At 47.9% G+C, this 18,520-nt stretch overlaps 1 protein-coding gene across 1 annotated transcript in view; it reads left to right on the top strand.

The window, feature by feature from the left end:
- The window catches only part of CDH23 (cadherin related 23), a 1,302,172-nt gene that overhangs the window by 509,728 nt on the left and 773,924 nt on the right, over positions 1-18,520 (top strand).

Below are 18,520 nucleotides of genomic sequence, written 5' to 3'. Positions count from 1 at the left end.
TGGGCAAGATATTTAGTGTCCGTCAAAGCACATTTTTTGTTCTGGGTTGAAGTACAATTCCCAATTTAGCAATTTCATAATTTAGTGGTTCCTGCTATATCAGAGCTATTTGGAATCTATCCCTAAAAGGGTATATAATATTGAAGGTGCACATTGGGTCATTCAGAATAACTTCACACACACCCGCTACTGTGTATTTCCAAGTCTAATTCTGTCACTAAACCCATACCTGTCACCCAGCGCCTAAATACTAGGCCTCAAATTTAAATCCCTCTAAATCTCTCGTTACCGCTGTACTGTTGTTGCTGGGCAAGATATTTAGTGTCCGTCAAAGCACATTTTTTGTTCTGGGTTGAAGTACAATTCCCAATTTAGCAATTTCATAATTTAGTGGTTCCTGCTATATCAGAGCTATTTGAAATCTATCCCTAAAAGGGTATATAATATTGAAGGTGCACATTGGGTCATTCAGAATAACTTCACACACACCCGCTACTGTGTATTTCCAAGTCTAATTCTGTCACTAAACCCATACCTGTCACCCAGCGCCTAAATACTAGGCCTCAAATTTAAATCCCTCTAAATCTCTCGTTACCCGCTGTACTGTTGTTGCTGGGCAAGATATTTAGTGTCCGTCAAAGCACATTTTTTGTTCTGGGTTGAAGTACAATTCCCAATTTAGCAATTTCATAATTTAGTGGTTTCTGCTATATCAGAGCTATTTGAAATCTATCCCTAAAAGGGTATATAATATTGAAGGTGCACATAGGGTCATTCAGAATAACTTCACACACACGCTTCTGTGCATTTCCAAGTCTAATTCTGTCACTAAATCCATACCGGTGACCCAGCGCCTAAATACTAGGCCTCAAATTTAATCCCTCTAAATCTCTCGTTACCCGCTGTACTGTTGTTGCTGGGCAAGATATTTAGTGTCCGTCAAAGCACATTTTTTGTTCTGGGTTGAAGTACAATTCCCAATTTAGCAATTTCATAATTTAGTGGTTTCTGCTATATCAGAGCTATTTGAAATCTATCCCTAAAAGGGTATATAATATTGAAGGTGCACATAGGGTCATTCAGAATAACTTCACACACACCCGCTACTGTGTATTTCCAAGTCTAATTCTGTCACTAAACCCATACCTGTCACCCAGCGCCTAAATACTAGGCCTCAAATTTAAATCCCTCTAAATCTCTCGTTACCCCGCTGTACTGTTGTTGCTGGGCAAGATATTTAGTGTCCGTCAAAGCACATTTTTTGTTCTGGGTTGAAGTACAATTCCCAATTTAGCAATTTCATAATTTAGTGGTTTCTGCTATATCAGAGCTATTTGAAATCTATCCCTAAAAGGGTATATAATATTGAAGGTGCACATTGGGTCATTCAGAATAACTTCACACACACGCTTCTGTGCATTTCCAAGTCTAATTCTGTCACTAAATCCATACCGGTGACCCAGCGCCTAAATACTAGGCCTCAAATTTAAATCCCTCTAAATCTCTCGTTACCCACCGCTGTACTGTTGTTGCTGGGCAAGATATTTAGTGTCCGTCAAAGCACATTTTTTGTTCTGGGTTGAAGTACAATTCCCAATTTAGCAATTTCATAATTTAGTGGTTTCTGCTATATCAGAGCTATTTGAAATCTATCCCTAAAAGGGTATATAATATTGAAGGTGCACATAGGGTCATTCAGAATAACTTCACACACACCGCTTCTGTGCATTTCCAAGTCTAATTCTGTCACTAAATCCATACCGGTGCACCCAGCGCCTAAATACTAGGCCTCAAATTTAAATCCCTCTAAATCTCTCGTTACCCCGCTGTACTGTTGTTGCTGGGCAAGATATTTAGTGTCCGTCAAAGCACATTTTTTGTTCTGGGTTGAAGTACAATTCCCAATTTAGCAATTTCATAATTTAGTGGTTTCTGCTATATCAGAGCTATTTGAAATCTATCCCTAAAAGGGTATATAATATTGAAGGTGCACATAGGGTCATTCAGAATAACTTCACACACACGCTTCTGTGCATTTCCAAGTCTAATTCTGTCACTAAATCCATACCGGTGACCCAGCGCCTAAATACTAGGCCTCAAATTTAAATCCCTCTAAATCTCTCGTTACCCACCGCTGTACTGTTGTTGCTGGGCAAGATATTTAGTGTCCGTCAAAGCACATTTTTTGTTCTGGGTTGAAGTACAATTCCCAATTTAGCAATTTCATAATTTAGTGGTTTCTGCTATATCAGAGCTATTTGAAATCTATCCCTAAAAGGGTATATAATATTGAAGGTGCACATAGGGTCATTCAGAATAACTTCACACACACGCTTCTGTGCATTTCCAAGTCTAATTCTGTCACTAAATCCATACCGGTGACCCAGCGCCTAAATACTAGGCCTCAAATTTAAATCCCTCTAAATCTCTCGTTACCCACCGCTGTACTGTTGTTGCTGGGCAAGATATTTAGTGTCCGTCAAAGCACATTTTTTGTTCTGGGTTGAAGTACAATTCCCAATTTAGCAATTTCATAATTTAGTGGTTTCTGCTATATCAGAGCTATTTGAAATCTATCCCTAAAAGGGTATATAATATTGAAGGTGCACATAGGGTCATTCAGAATAACTTCACACACACGCTTCTGTGCATTTCCAAGTCTAATTCTGTCACTAAATCCATACCGGTGACCCAGCGCCTAAATACTAGGCCTCAAATTTAAATCCCTCTAAATCTCTCGTTACCCACCGCTGTACTGTTGTTGCTGGGCAAGATATTTAGTGTCCGTCAAAGCACATTTTTTGTTCTGGGTTGAAGTACAATTCCCAATTTAGCAATTTCATAATTTAGTGGTTTCTGCTATATCAGAGCTATTTGAAATCTATCCCTAAAAGGGTATATAATATTGAAGGTGCACATAGGGTCATTCAGAATAACTTCACACACACGCTTCTGTGCATTTCCAAGTCTAATTCTGTCACTAAATCCATACCGGTGACCCAGCGCCTAAATACTAGGCCTCAAATTTATATCCCGCTAAATCTCTCGTTACCGCTGTACTGTTGTTGCTGGGCAAGATATTTAGTGTCCGTCAAAGCACATTTTTTGTTCTGGGTTGAAGTACAATTCCCAATTTAGCAATTTCATAATTTAGTGGTTCCTGCTATATCAGAGCTATTTGAAATCTATCCCAAAAAGGGTATATAATATTGAAGGTGCACATTGGGTCATTCAGAATAACTTCACACACACCCGCTACTGTGTATTTCCAAGTCTAATTCTGTCACTAAACCCATACCTGTCACCCAGCGCCTAAATACTAGGCCTCAAATTTAAATCCCTCTAAATCTCTCGTTACCGCTGTCCTGTTGTAGCTGGGAAAGTTATTTAGTGCCCGTCAAAGCACATTTTTTGTTCTGGGTTGAAGTACAATTCCCAATTTAGCAATTTCATAATTTAGTGGTTCCTGCTATATCAGAGCTATTTGAAATCTATCCCAAAAAGGGTATATAATATTCAAGGTGCACATTGGGTCATTCAGAATAACTTCACACACACGCTTCTGTGCATTTCCAAGTCTAATTCTGTCACTAAATCCATACCGGTCACCCAGCGCCTAAATACTAGGCCTCAAATTTATATCCCGCTGAATTTGAATACAATACATTGGGCCAAATAATATATTTGTTGTTGTGGTGAACCATAACAATGAGAAAAACATCTAGTAAGGGACGCGGACGTGGACATGGTCGTGGTGGTGTTAGTGGACCCTCTGGTGCTGGGAGAGGACGTGGCCGTTCTGCCACATCCACACGTCCTAGTGTACCAACTACCTCAGGTCCCAGTAGCCGCCAGAATTTACAGCGATATATGGTGGGGCCCAATGCCGTTCTAAGGATGGTAAGGCCTGAGCAGGTACAGGCATTAGTCAATTGGGTGGCCGACAGTGGATCCAGCACGTTCACATTATCTCCCACCCAGTCTTCTGCAGAAAGCGCACAGATGGCGCCTGAAAACCAACCCCATCAGTCTGTCACATCACCCCCATGCATACCAGGGAAACTGTCTCAGCCTCAAGTTATGCAGCAGTCTCTTATGCTGTTTGAAGACTCCGCTGGCAGGGTTTCCCAAGGGCATCCACCTAGCCCTTCCCCAGCGGTGAAAGACATAGAATGCACTGACGCACAACCACTTATGTTTCCTGATGATGAGGACATGGGAATACCACCTCAGCATGTCTCTGATGATGACGAAACACAGGTGCCAACTGCTGCGTCTTTCTGCAGTGTGCAGACTGAACAGGAGGTCAGGGATCAAGACTGGGTGGAAGACGATGCAGGGGACGATGAGGTCCTAGACCCCACATGGAATGAAGGTCGTGCCACTGACTTTCACAGTTCGGAGGAAGAGGCAGTGGTGAGACCGAGCCAACAGCGTAGCAAAAGAGGGAGCAGTGGGCAAAAGCAGAACACCCGCCGCCAAGAGACTCCGCCTGCTACTGACCGCCGCCATCTGGGACCGAGCACCCCAAAGGCAGCTTCAAGGAGTTCCCTGGCATGGCACTTCTTCAAACAATGTGCTGACGACAAGACCCGAGTGGTTTGCACGCTGTGCCATCAGAGCCTGAAGCGAGGCATTAACGTTCTGAACCTGAGCACAACCTGCATGACCAGGCACCTGCATGCAAAGCATGAACTGCAGTGGAGTAAACACCTTAAAACCAAGGAAGTCACTCAGGCTCCCCCTGCTACCTCTTCTGCTGCTGCCGCCTCGGCCTATTCTGCTGCTGCCGCCTCGGCCTCTTCCTCCGCCTCTGGAGGAACGTTGGCACCTGCCGCCCAGCAAACAGGGGATGTACCACCAACACCACCACCACCACCTCCGTCACCAAGCGTCTCAACCATGTCACACGCCAGCGTTCAGCTCTCCATCTCACAAACATTTGATAGAAAGCGTAAATTCCCACCTAGCCACCCTCGCATTTCTAAACTACTGGCCTATGAAATGCTGTCATTTAGGCTGGTGGACACAGACAGCTTCAAACAGCTCATGTCGCTTGCTGTCCCACAGTATGTTGTTCCCAGCCGGCACTACTTCTCCAAGAGAGCCGTGCCTTCCCTGCACAACCAAGTATCCGATAAAATCAAGTGTGCACTGCGCAACGCCATCTGTAGCAAGGTCCACCTAACCACAGATACGTGGACCAGTAAGCACGGCCAGGGACGCTATATCTCCCTAACTGCACACTGGGTAAATGTAGTGGCAGCTGGGCCCCAGGCGGAGAGCTGTTTGGCGCACGTCCTGCCGCCGCCAAGGATCGCAGGGCAACATTCTTTGCCTCCTGTTGCCACCTCCTCCTTCTCGGCTTCCTCCTCCTCTTCTTCCACCTGCTCATCCAGTCAGCCACACACCTTCACCACCAACTTCAGCACAGCCCGGGGTAAACGTCAGCAGGCCATTCTGAAACTCATATGTTTGGGGGACAGGCCCCACACCGCACAGGAGTTGTGGCGGGGTATTGAACAACAGACCGACGAGTGGTTGCTGCCGGTGAGCCTCAAGCCCGGCCTGGTGGTGTGTGATAATGGGCGAAATCTCGTTGCAGCTCTGGGACTAGCCAATTTGACGCACATCCCTTGCTTGGCGCATGTGCTGAATTTGGTGGTGCAGAAGTTCATTCACAACTACCCCGACATGTCAGAGCTGCTGCATAAAGTGCGGGCCGTCTGTTCGCGCTTCCGGCGTTCACATCCTGCCGCTGCTCGCCTGTCTGCGCTACAGCGTAACTTCGGCCTTCCCGCTCACCGCCTCATATGCGACGTGCCCACCAGGTGGAACTCCACCTTGCACATGCTGGACAGACTGTGCGAGCAGCAGCAGGCCATAGTGGAGTTTCAGCTGCAGCACGCACGGGTCAGTCGCACTACAGAACAGCACCACTTCACCACCAATGACTGGGCCTCCATGCGAGACCTGTGTGCCCTGTTGCGCTGTTTCGAGTACTCCACCAACATGGCCAGTGGCGATGACACCGTTATCAGCGTTACAATACCACTTCTATGTCTCCTTGAGAAAACACTTAGGGCGATGATGGAACAGGAGGTGGCCCAGGAGGAGGAGGAGGAGGATGAGGAAGAGGGGTCATTTTTAGCACTTTCAGGCCAGTCTCTTCGAAGTGACTCAGAGGGAGGTTTTTTGCAACAGCAGAGGCCAGGTACAAATGTGGCCAGCCAGGGCCCACTACTGGAGGACGAGGAGGACGAGGATGAGGAGGAGGTGGAGGAGGATGAGGATGAAGCATGGTCACAGCGGGGTGGCACCCAACGCAGCTCGGGTCCATCACTGGTGCGTGGCTGGGGGGAAAGGCAGGACGATGACGATACGCCTCCCACAGAGGACAGCTTGTCCTTACCCCTGGGCAGCCTGGCACACATGAGCGACTACATGCTGCAGTGCCTGCGCAACGACAGCAGAGTTGCCCACATTTTAACCTGTGCGGACTACTGGGTTGCCACCCTGCTGGATCCACGCTACAAAGACAATGTGCCCACCTTACTTCCTGCACTGGAGCGTGATAGGAAGATGCGCGAGTACAAGCGCACGTTGGTAGACGCGCTACTGAGAGCATTCCCAAATGTCACAGGGGAACAAGTGGAAGCCCAAGGCCAAGGCAGAGGAGGAGCAAGAGGTCGCCAAGGCAGCTGTGTCACGGCCAGCTCCTCTGAGGGCAGGGTTAGCATGGCAGAGATGTGGAAAACTTTTGTCAACACGCCACAGCTAACTGCACCACCACCTGATACGCAACGTGTTAGCAGGAGGCAACATTTCACTAACATGGTGGAACAGTACGTGTGCACACCCCTCCACGTACTGACTGATGGTTCGGCCCCATTCAACTTCTGGGTCTCTAAATTGTCCACGTGGCCAGAGCTAGCCTTTTATGCCTTGGAGGTGCTGGCCTGCCCGGCAGCCAGCGTTTTGTCTGAACGTGTATTCAGCACGGCAGGGGGCGTCATTACAGACAAACGCAGCCGCCTGTCTACAGCCAATGTGGACAAGCTGACGTTCATAAAAATGAACCAGGCATGGATCCCACAGGACCTGTCCGTCCCTTGTCCAGATTAGACATTAACTACCTCCCCATAACCATATATTATTGGACTCCAGGGCACTTCCTCATTCAATCCTATTTTTATTTTCATTTTACCATTATATTGCGATGCTACCCAAAGTTGAATGAACCTCTCCTCTGCCTGTGTGCTAGGCCTAAATATATGCCAATGGACTGTTGCAGTGGTGGCTGACATGAAGCCTGATTCTCTGCTATGACATGCAGACTAATTCTCTGCTGACATGAAGCCAGATTGTCTGTTACGGGACCTCTCTCCTCTGCCTGGGTGCTGGGCCTAAATTTATGACAATGGACTGTTGCAGTGGTGGCTGACGTGAAGCCTGATTCTCTGCTATGACATGCAGACTGATTCTCTGCTGACATGAAGCCAGATCCTCTGTTACGGGACCTCTCTCCTCTGCCTGGGTGCTGGGCCTAAATTTATGACAATGGACTGTTGCAGTGGTGGCTGACGTGAAGCCTGATTCTCTGCTATGACATGCAGACTGATTCTCTGCTGACATGAAGCCAGATCCTCTTTTACGGGACCTCTCTCCTCTGCCTGGGTGCTGGGCCTAAATTTATGACAATGGACTGTTGCAGTGGTGGCTGACGTGAAGCCTGATTCTCTGCTATGACATGCAGACTGATTCTCTGCTGTCATGAAGCCAGATTGTCTGTTACGGGACCTTTCTCCTCTACCTGGGTTCTGGGCCTAAATTTATGAAAATTGACTCTTACAGTGGTGGGTGACGTGAAGCCTGATTCTCTGCTATGATATGAAGACTGATTCTCTGCTGACATGAAGCCAGATTGTCTGTTACGGGACCTTTCTCCTCTGCCTGGGTTCTGGGCCTAAATTTATGAAAATTGACTCTTACAGTGGTGGGTGACGTGAAGCCTGATTCTCTGCTATGATATGAAGACTGATTCTCTGCTGACATGAAGCCAGATTGTCTGTTACGGGACCTTTCTCCTCTGCCTGGGTTCTGGGCCTAAATTTATGAAAATTGACTCTTACAGTGGTGGGTGACGTGAAGCCTGATTCTCTGCTATGATATGAAGACTGATTCTCTGCTGACATGAAGCCAGATTGTCTGTTACGGGACCTTTCTCCTCTGCCTGGGTTCTGGGCCTAAATTTATGAAAATTGACTCTTACAGTGGTGGGTGACGTGAAGCCTGATTCTCTGCTATGATATGAAGACTGATTCTCTGCTGACATGAAGCCAGATTGTCTGTTACGGGACCTTTCTCCTCTGCCTGGGTTCTGGGCCTAAATTTATGAAAATTGACTCTTACAGTGGTGGGTGACGTGAAGCCTGATTCTCTGCTATGATATGAAGACTGATTCTCTGCTGACATGAAGCCAGATTGTCTGTTACGGGACCTTTCTCCTCTGCCTGGGTTCTGGGCCTAAATTTATGAAAATTGACTCTTACAGTGGTGGGTGACGTGAAGCCTGATTCTCTGCTATGATATGAAGACTGATTCTCTGCTGACATGAAGCCAGATTGTCTGTTACGGGACCTTTCTCCTCTGCCTGGGTTCTGGGCCTAAATTTATGAAAATTGACTCTTACAGTGGTGGGTGACGTGAAGCCTGATTCTCTGCTATGATATGAAGACTGATTCTCTGCTGACATGAAGCCAGATTCTCTGTTACGGGACCTCTCTCCTCTGCCTGGGTGCTGGGCCTAAATTTATGACAATGGACTGTTGCAGTGGTGGCTGACGTGAAGCCTGATTCTCTGCTATGACATGCAGACTGATTCTCTGCTGACATGAAGCCAGATTCTCTGTTACGGGACCTCTCTCCTCTGCCTGTGTGTGTGCTGGGCCTAAATATATGCCAATGGACTGTTGCAGTGGTGGCTGACGTGAAGCCTCATTCTCTGCTATGACATGCAGACTAATTCTCTGCTGACATGAAGACAGATTCTCTGTTACGGGACCTCTCTCCTCTGCCTGGGTGCCGGGGCCTAAATATCTGAGAATGGACTGTTCCAGTGGTGGGTGACGGGAAGCCAGATTCTCTGCTATGGAACCTCTCTCCAATTGATTTTGGTTAATTTTTATTTATTTAATTTTTATTTTAATTCATTTCCCTATCCACATTTGTTTGCAGGGGATTTACCTACATGTTGCTGCCTTTTGCAGCCCTCTAGCTCTTTCCTGGGCTGTTTTACAGCCTTTTTAGTGCCGAAAAGTTCGGGTCCCCATTGACTTCAATGGGGTTCGGGTTCGGGACGAAGTTCGGATCGGGTTCGGATCCCGAACCCGAACATTTCCGGGATGTTCGGCCGAACTTCTCGAACCCGAACATCCAGGTGTTCGCTCAACTCTATATAATGCCTCTTTCACACTGGCGAGTTTTCCGCGTGGGTTCACCCGCACTGAATCCGGACCCATTCATTTCTATGGGGCTGTGCAGATGAGTGGTGATTTTCACGCATCACTTGTGCGTTGCGTAATAACCACAGCATGCTCTATATTGTGCGTTTTTCACACAACGCAGGCCCCATTGAAGTGAATGGGGCTGCGTAAAAATCGCAAGCATCCGCAAGCAAGTGCGGATGCGGTTCGATTTTTACGCATGGTTGCTAGGAGAGGATCGGGATGGGGACCTGATCATTATTATTTTACCTTATAACATAGTTATAAGGGAAAATAATAGTATTCTTAATACAGAATGCTTAGTAAAATAGGGATGGAGGGGTTAAAAAATATATATATTTAACTCATCCACTTGTTCACGCTGCTCGACTCGTCTTCTGTCTTCTTCTTTGATGACTTGGAGGAAAAGGACCTTTGGTGACGTCACTTTTTAACCCCTCCATCCCTATTTTACTAAGCATTCTGTATTAAGAATGCTATTATTTTCCCTTATAAATATGTAAAAAGGGAAAATAATAAAATCTACACACCTAACCCAAACCCGAACTTCTGTGAAGAAGTCCAGGTTCGAGTCTGGGTACCAAACATGCTGATTTTTCTCACGCGCGTGCAAAACGCATAAAAATGCTTTGCACTCGCTCTGAAAAATCACACATTTTCCTGCGACGCACCAGCATTCTATCCGGCCCTCACACACGACGCCCGTGTGAAAGAGGCCGATTAGTAAATGATGTGTGAGTGACACTGACAAAGCAGTGGGTAAACACATGTTTGGCGGTGTTATCATACAGCGTGTTTAAGACCACACCCCAACGGCACATGTTATGCTTTTTCATATTCCAAAGCTTACATAAATTGTTCTTTATCGGGGTCAGATGATGTTTAAACACACAGGGAAGGGAAGTAGAGGATTAGCAGTGAAGAGTAGCAGCGGCCTAGGCAGCGGCGACTGCAGCAGCAGCCATGTGGTACATATTGGCAGAAGGGCAGCAGTTGTACAGAACATGATTGTTACCAGGCCAAACCACTGGCATGATGGCGGCGGTGGCATGGCAGGGAGACAGAAAGAGTGGCAAGATGGGGCACCATTAGCAAGGCCAGATCTATTTATCGGCCTCAGCTGGAGGAATGTGAAAATCCCACCAAATTCAGGCTTTGTACATTTTGATAAAAGTGATGTTTTGGACACTGGCAGAGGACAACTTGGTCCATTTGAATGTCACAACACCCCCCATCCTCCCACCGCAATGTTGAAAACCCTCTCTGAGATGACATTGGAGACTGGGCAAGAAAGAAGAAAGAGAGCATGCTGTGCCAGTTCAGGCCACTGTTCTAGTCTGCCTGCAGAGAAAGCCGTGGGGTCAGGAAACATTGCATGCGCCAGAATTTAGGTAGGCCTGAACCTGGGCATTGAGACAGAAGCTGTAGGCTTGCTGACTTAGTCACGACCTGTTGCATGAGCGTCAGCATCTCTTCAAAAATACATATTAGGGAGGTGAGGGACAACTGCAGTATGAGCTGCATGAGCTGCCACTGCCAGACCTGGAGCAACTGCTTTGTTCCGGACCTATGGCCTTCTAGCACCTGAACATTAAAAAAAAAAAAGAACGAGTTGCCTATCCACAGTTTCGGCACTAAGCACAGCTGTTTCAGTCCCCAAAGAACTAAGAAGTGGCCGGGTCCAGTGACCACTGCTGCGGTCACAGAGGACTGAGCGGTATCTCGCTGCTGTGACCACTAAGGTCTGTGATTGATATCAGTGGTCACGGGACCCAGATGCTTTCTAGTTCTGTGGGGACCAGAAGCAATTGGGAATGGAACAGTGGCGGGATTGCAGACAAGGGGCACATGTCCGGACCAAAGAGTTTGTCAGCTCCAGGACTGGACACTTATAGATAAAGCCTATTGTTGTACTTTGTAAGGTTGAATGAGCATAAGATACTTTACAAGTACTATAGTATATGCCACTCTTAAAGGGGTTCTCCGGGAATTAAGAAAATAAAAATCCTTAAATAAAACTTTATTATAAATATATTCTCAAATATCTTTCATTATTTATAATGGCTCATTTTGTCTCGGGAGCAATTTCCAAGGGAAACTAAATGTCTGCTGTCCCATTAGTTCACACAAAACCTGTCCTGATCACACATGAGAACAAGTTTACAACACTGAGGTAAAGGGCTCCCTCATCATCCTCCTCCTCTCTACTTGTCAGGGATTATGATCCTGAATACAGATGATAAGACCTTTAGCAGAATCTTTGGGGAATTTAGTTCATGAGGAGACACGTACACAAGTACAGAGAGGATGGACAGGGCAGATAGTGGTAATGGAGGCTGCATACAAATGCTCCTGCTTATTAGCCACACCTCACCCTTCTCTCATGCCTCCTCATCTTCTCCATTCCCACAGAGATTCACCTGTATTCAGGATCAGGATTCCTGACAAGTAGAGCAGAGAGGAAAATGAGGCAGCACTATGGCTCATTGTAAGTAACTTGTCCTCCTGGGTGATTAGGACAGGTTTTGTGTGTAGTGATAGGACAGCGGCCATTTTATTTCCCCTAATGATTGCTCTCTAGACAAAACAAGCCATTCTAAGTAATGGAAGGTATTTGTGAATATATTTATTTTAAAATAATATTTCAATATATTCATTTTTTTATTCCTGGAGAACCCCTTTAAGAGCTTGTTCAGAAATTGATTTTGCCTGATGTGAAATATACTTAAAAGGGGTCATTTACTATCTGAAACTGAACCTATATTAGGTGTATTTCTGATGCAGATTGAGGCACAAACGGTTATTTACACCACAATCTGACTTTCCCCCACTTGCACCAGGTCTAAAGCATCGGTCTTAATTAATTACCGTCAAAGTATTTCCTTCTCTGACTAGAATTCTTTTAAAATGAATATCAGTATAGATCAAAAACTAGTAAGATTAAGTCTCAAATATAGCATAATTGTTATATAATCACATTATCAATCCATCAGTTGTCTAAACATGTAACGGAAGAGCCCTGGGGCTGTGTGTAAAACACAATTCTGAGTTAATAAACTACAATTTTATTTAAAGAATGCCATAATTCCAAGTAAAACAAGTTGGAAAGTTATAATTCTAACTTTTTATTTTTGAATTCTGATGTAAGTCAATAATGTATGTGCTATTTTCTTTTTAATGTGACCTCTGTCTAAAGAGAAAAAACATTGGTGGAGATGAACTGGTGTAAAGTAGAACTGGCTTAGTTGCCCATAGCAACCAATCAGACTCTGCCTTTCATTTTTCACAGCTCCATTGGAAAATGAAATGTAGAATCTGATTGTTTGCTATGGGCAGCTAAGCCAGTTCTACTTCGCACCAGTTTGCTAAATCTCTCCCACGTTATTTTTATGAATTAAACTTATTTTTTCTAATCTGTTTTGATATCCTGATGTATATTTTTTGCCTTCTTTATATGATTATGGGGAAGCCATCCTGCATAAACTGTGGCTGCAAGCTGTGAACAGCAGCTCCAGAGATTTACTTTATAGCAGACACTTCAGGGAAAATAAAATAAGTCAGAAAATGATTTATTCATTTCTATGGTAACATGTTGTAGGTCTGCAGTCATAGTTGTGCAGAATGAGGGGATGGAGGTAAAGAGCTGAGCTGTCCCATTCATCGGTGGTGCTATCTACCTGTGTTAGAGCCAGTGTAGAATTGTAGCTGTATTTGTATTAAGATAAGTTTACATGAGGATTTTTCTGCATGACACCATGGGTTTGACCCCTGATGTATTGAATGGGGCCACATTTTCCCCAGTCAAAATCTACAACAAAAATTGACCTACTGTGGAATTTGTGCATCTGTGTGGAAAATGTCTGCAGCATCATCTACTTGCTACTGTAGCCCACCATCACATACGGTTATAATCACACAAACAAAAAATTGAACATGTTGAATTCATTTCCTCAGCTGGGTCTGTACCTCTCATAGAAATAAATTGAGAGAGCTGCACACATGTTGGCTACCTCTCTATTGATTCACGATCTGGATGTGGAGGTGGTGTTTGTGGACCTCATTGTTTTGGAGATAAGAATGGGTGCCATGGGTGAGACTCACAGCTATAACACCTTTATTGCATATCTTGTGGATATGCCATGAATTTCTATTATGGTATACTAAGTACATAGTACTAAGTACATAATACGCCTAAATTAAGCATATTTCTGGTGCAGATTGTGGCGCAAAGATCCATCTAAAACTCTGGTCGTAATAAATGTGCCCCATATTCCTAGTGGCCTCGGAGAATAAAATCAGAAGAAACATACAACCACCCTCACAAAGTTTATTTAGGATTAAAATCTGTACGTACAGTATGTCTCTGAAATTCAAGAGGAGATTATGTTATGTTACTGTCATGGAACCATGAACCAGACGTACAACAAGAGATAAGTGGAAAATAAGAAGGTTTTATTGAAGAGCAAGCCGTAAGCAAAGTCCGAACGGATGGCTAAACCGAAGCAGGGTCTTGCGGAGACAGAGGTCAGGAACCAGAAGGGTAGTCAGACGAAGCCAGGAACAGGAACCAACGGGGTAGTCAGACGAAGCCGGAATCAGGAACCAACGGGGTAGTCAGACGAAGCCGGAATCAGGAACCAACGGGGTAGTCAGACGAGGCCAGGATCAGGAACCAGAAGCAGCAGCAGTCTTGGAAGCATGTGAACACAGGAGGACCAAGCAAGGAACTGAAGCCACAGACCTCCTATATATATGAGCTGGGCATCCAGCTCCTCCCAGTGGGAAGGAGGAGCCGCAGGGTGGGAGGCTACAAGAAAACCCAGAAACCAAGATGGCCGCCAGCACATGTCAAACGAAGGGAACAGCAAGGAGGTAAGACCATGACAGTACCTCCCCCTCAAGGGCCCCTCCTCCGCGGAGTAAGGAACGGTTTCTGAGGGAAGCGTGCGTGGAAGGCTCGGAGCAAGACAGGAGCATGGACATCTGCGGAGGGAACCCAGGAACGCTCCTCTGGACCATAACCACGCCAATGGACCAAAAACTGCACCCGACCGCGGACCAGGCGTGAGTCCAGGATATTGCTCACCTCATACTCCTCACGATTGCCCACTTGGACCGGACGAGGCCGAGGAATCGAGGAAGTGAAACGATTACACACCAGTGGCTTCAACAGGGAGACATGAAACACGTTGGAGATCCGCATGCCAGGAGGAAGCGCAAGGGCATAGGCTACCGGGTTTACCCTGCGAAGCACTCGGAAGGGACCAACAAAGCGAGGCGCCAGCTTGGGAGTGGGCACTCGAAGGTTGAGGTTGCGGGTGGACAACCATACGCGGTCTCCGACCTGGTAGGAAGGAGCGGGCGCTCGTCTGCGATCAGCCTGGAGTTTCTGGCGCTGCGCAGAGACCTCAAGGGACCTCTGGATCTGTACCCAAGAAGCACGTAGGACGGAAAGGTGATCCTCCACAGCCGGAATATCCTGGGGAGAGAATACCTCCGGTAACACGGCAGGTTGGAACCCATAATTGGCCATGAAGGGAGACGTCCCAGAGGAAGAGTTCACCGCCGTGTTCCTGGCAAACTCAGCCCAAGGCAGGAGGTCAACCCAATTGTCTTGGTGATCGGAGACATAGCAACGAAGGAATTGCTCCAAGGCCTGATTGGATCGTTCTGCGGCCCCATTGGACTGAGGGTGGTAGGCCGAGGAGAAAGAGAGATGAATCCCCAACTGGGAGCAAAAGGCGCGCCAGAACCTGGACACAAACTGACTCCCCCGATCCGACACAATCTCCTTGGGCAAACCGTGCAACCGGAAGACCTCCCTGGCAAAAATCGAGGCCAACTCTTGTGCAGAGGGTAACTTCTTGAGAGGAACACAGTGGCACATTTTGGAAAACCGATCCACAATCATGAGAATGACCGTATGGCCTCGGGATGCAGGGAGGTCCACAATGAAATCCATCCCCAGGTGTGACCATGGACGCTCCCCGGTGGCTATGGGTTGCAAAAGGCCCAACGGAAGGTGCCGAGGGGACTTACTCTGGGCACAAACGGAGCATGCCGCTACATATGCGGCGATGTCGGAACGTAGAGAAGGCCACCAGAACAGACGTGAGACCGCCCAGGACAGCTGATTCTTTCCAGGGTGCCCCGCGGCCTTGGAGTTATGGTAGGTTCGCAACAACCGAGTGCGCAACTCCTCAGGCACAAAACATCTGCCGTTGGGTCTCCCAGAGGGAGCACCAGATTGAGCCGCCAAAATCTGCTCACCCAGAGGAGAAGTCAGGCTGGTGCGAATAGCGGCCAGGATCTGATTCGGGGGTATGACCGTAGTCGGAATCGACTCCTCCCCGGACAGCTCGGAGTACTGCCGTGATAAGGCATCCGCTCTGATGTTCTTGGAGCCGGGTAGGTAGGAGACCACGTAATTAAAACGTGACAAGAACAGAGCCCATCTGGCCTGACGTGGTGTCAATCTCTTGGCCTCAGAGAGGTAGGTCAGATTCTTGTGGTCCGTCAGGATGAGAACCGGAACCACCGAGCCCTCGAGCAAGTGCCTCCATTCTTTAAGGGCCTGCACGATGGCCAATAACTCCCTGTCACCAATCTGATAGTTGCACTCCGCGGAAGACAGTTTCCGGGAGTAAAACCCACAAGGAAGCAGAGGACCCTCTGGTGTTCTACGCTGAGACAGGAGGGCGCCTACTCCCGTCTCAGACGCGTCCACCTCGAGGACAAAAGGCAACCCAGGGTTGGGATGCGACAGAATCGGAGCCGACACAAAGGCGGACTTTAGAGCCTCAAAAGCTCGGATGGCCTCGAGCGGCCAGACCTGAGGATTACTGCCCTTCCTGGTCAGATCCGTGAGAGGCTTGGCTAGCATGGAAAAGTCCATGATGAACTTCCGATAATAATTGGCGAAGCCCAAAAAGCGCTGCAGGGCACGAAGCCCACTGGGCTGGGGCCACTGTAAGACAGCCGAAACCTACTCAGGATCCATGGAGAACCCCTCAGCGGAAATGATGTAACCTAAGAAGGTTACCTGGGATCGGTGAAATTCGCATTTCTCAAGCTTACCGAACAGCTTGTTCTCTCGTAAGCGTTGCAACACTCGTCTGACATCCAGAATGTGGGCCTCCATGGATGCAGAATATACCAAGATGTCATCCAAATAGACCACCACACACTGCTGCAACAGGTCACGGAAAACATCGTTGATGAATTCCTGGAAGACTGCGGGCGCATTGCACAACCCAAAGGGCATAACCAAGGATTCATAATGACCGGTCCTGGTGTTAAACGCGGTCTTCCACTCATCGCCCGCCTTGATCCTTACCAGGTTATATGCCGCCCTCAGGTCGAGTTTGGTAAAGACCGTGGCCCCTTTGAGGCGATCGAACAGCTCGGAAATCAAGGGTATCGGGTAAGCGTTCTTGATCGTGATGCGATTGAGACCCCTGTAATCGATGCAAGGCCTCAACTCGCCGCCCTTCTTTTTCACAAAGAAAAATCCAGCCCCTGCCGGGGACGAGGATTTGCGAATGTGTCCGCGTGAAAGCGCCTCCCTCACGTACTCCTCCATGGCCTCATTCTCCGCTACCGACAGTGGATAGACTTTGCCACGAGGAGGAACGGCACCGGATTGTAACTCTATGGCACAATCGTATGGGCGGTGCGGAGGTAGGGCAACCGCGCGCACCTTATCGAATACATCCCGGTACTCTTCGTATTCAGGAGGCAACAGAGAGTCCGAGGAAGTACACAGCAACTTGACAGGCCCATGGATGCAACTAGCCCCACACTGCGGTGACCACGAGAGGATCTCGACCGATCTCCAATCGAAAGTCGGATTATGCTTCTGGAGCCAGGGGTACCCCAAGACCACCGAGTAGTGTGGAGACGAAATAACCTGGAGACAGACCGACTCTCTGTGAACGGCACCAATGGCTATCCCCACTGGAAGGGTCTCATGAGTCACGTGTGGCGGCAGAAGGGGTCTGCCGTCTATCGCCTCAAGAGCCAGTGGGGAACCTCGAGGCTGCAGAGGAATGGAATTGGCGGCAACGAACACTCTATCAATGAACAAACCACCAGCACCAGAGTCCACCAACGCCTGGGTCGTCACCGAGCCCCCGACCCAGGAGAGGACAACCGTGATCAGTGGTTTGTCAACACGGGAAACCGGGGACGAGGAGACTCCACCCAAGATCTGCCCCCGACAGGACCTCAGGTGCGAGCGTTCTCCCGGACGGTTCGGACATGCCAACCGAAAATGCCCACCGAGACCACAGTACATGCATCGGCCCTCGCGTCTCCGGAGTACCCTCTCCCCCTCAGACAGGCGAGCAAACCCCCGCTGCATGGGTTCACCCCCAGACAAGTCATTTCCAGGAGGCGTGGGAGGAGAGGGAGGCACGGGTGGGACAGCAAACGTAGGCGCCAATCTGTTAGGAGACCTCCGCAGGCTCTCCTTAAAGGAAGGTCTCTCCCTGAGTCTGGTGTCAATCAAAATCAGGAAAGAAATAAGAGACTCGAGCTCCACTGGTAGGTCCTTAGCTGCAACCTCATCCTTCAAGGCATCCGAGAGACCATGAGAGAAAGCAGCGACCAGAGCCTCATTATTCCAGCCCACCTCTGCTGCCAGGGTACGAAACTCAATGGCGTATTCAGCTACGGATCGTGAACCCTGTCTGATGGACATAAGGAGCTTCGCAGCAGAGGCAGCACGAGCCGGCACATCGAATACCTTCCGAAGAGAAGCAACAAAACCGGAAAACTCGGCAACCACCGGATTGTTGTTCTCCCATAAAGGGCTGGCCCAGGCCAAGGCCTTGTCCGAGAGCAGCGAGATCAAGAAGCCCACCCTTGATCTCTCAGTAGGAAAGGCATGTGGCAGCAACTCGAAGTAAATGCCCACCTGGTTAAGGAAACCTCGGCACTGAGTTGGCTCTCCCCCAAAGCGCTGTGGAAGGGGGGCAGAACCGGTCATACCCTGAAACACCACAGGCGCAGCA

Source organism: Bufo gargarizans, chromosome 6 (genome assembly GCF_014858855.1).
Source record: "Bufo gargarizans isolate SCDJY-AF-19 chromosome 6, ASM1485885v1, whole genome shotgun sequence".
In the NCBI taxonomy this organism is placed as follows: domain Eukaryota; kingdom Metazoa; phylum Chordata; class Amphibia; order Anura; family Bufonidae; genus Bufo; species Bufo gargarizans.
This window is presented reverse-complemented; position numbering and strand designations above follow the sequence as displayed.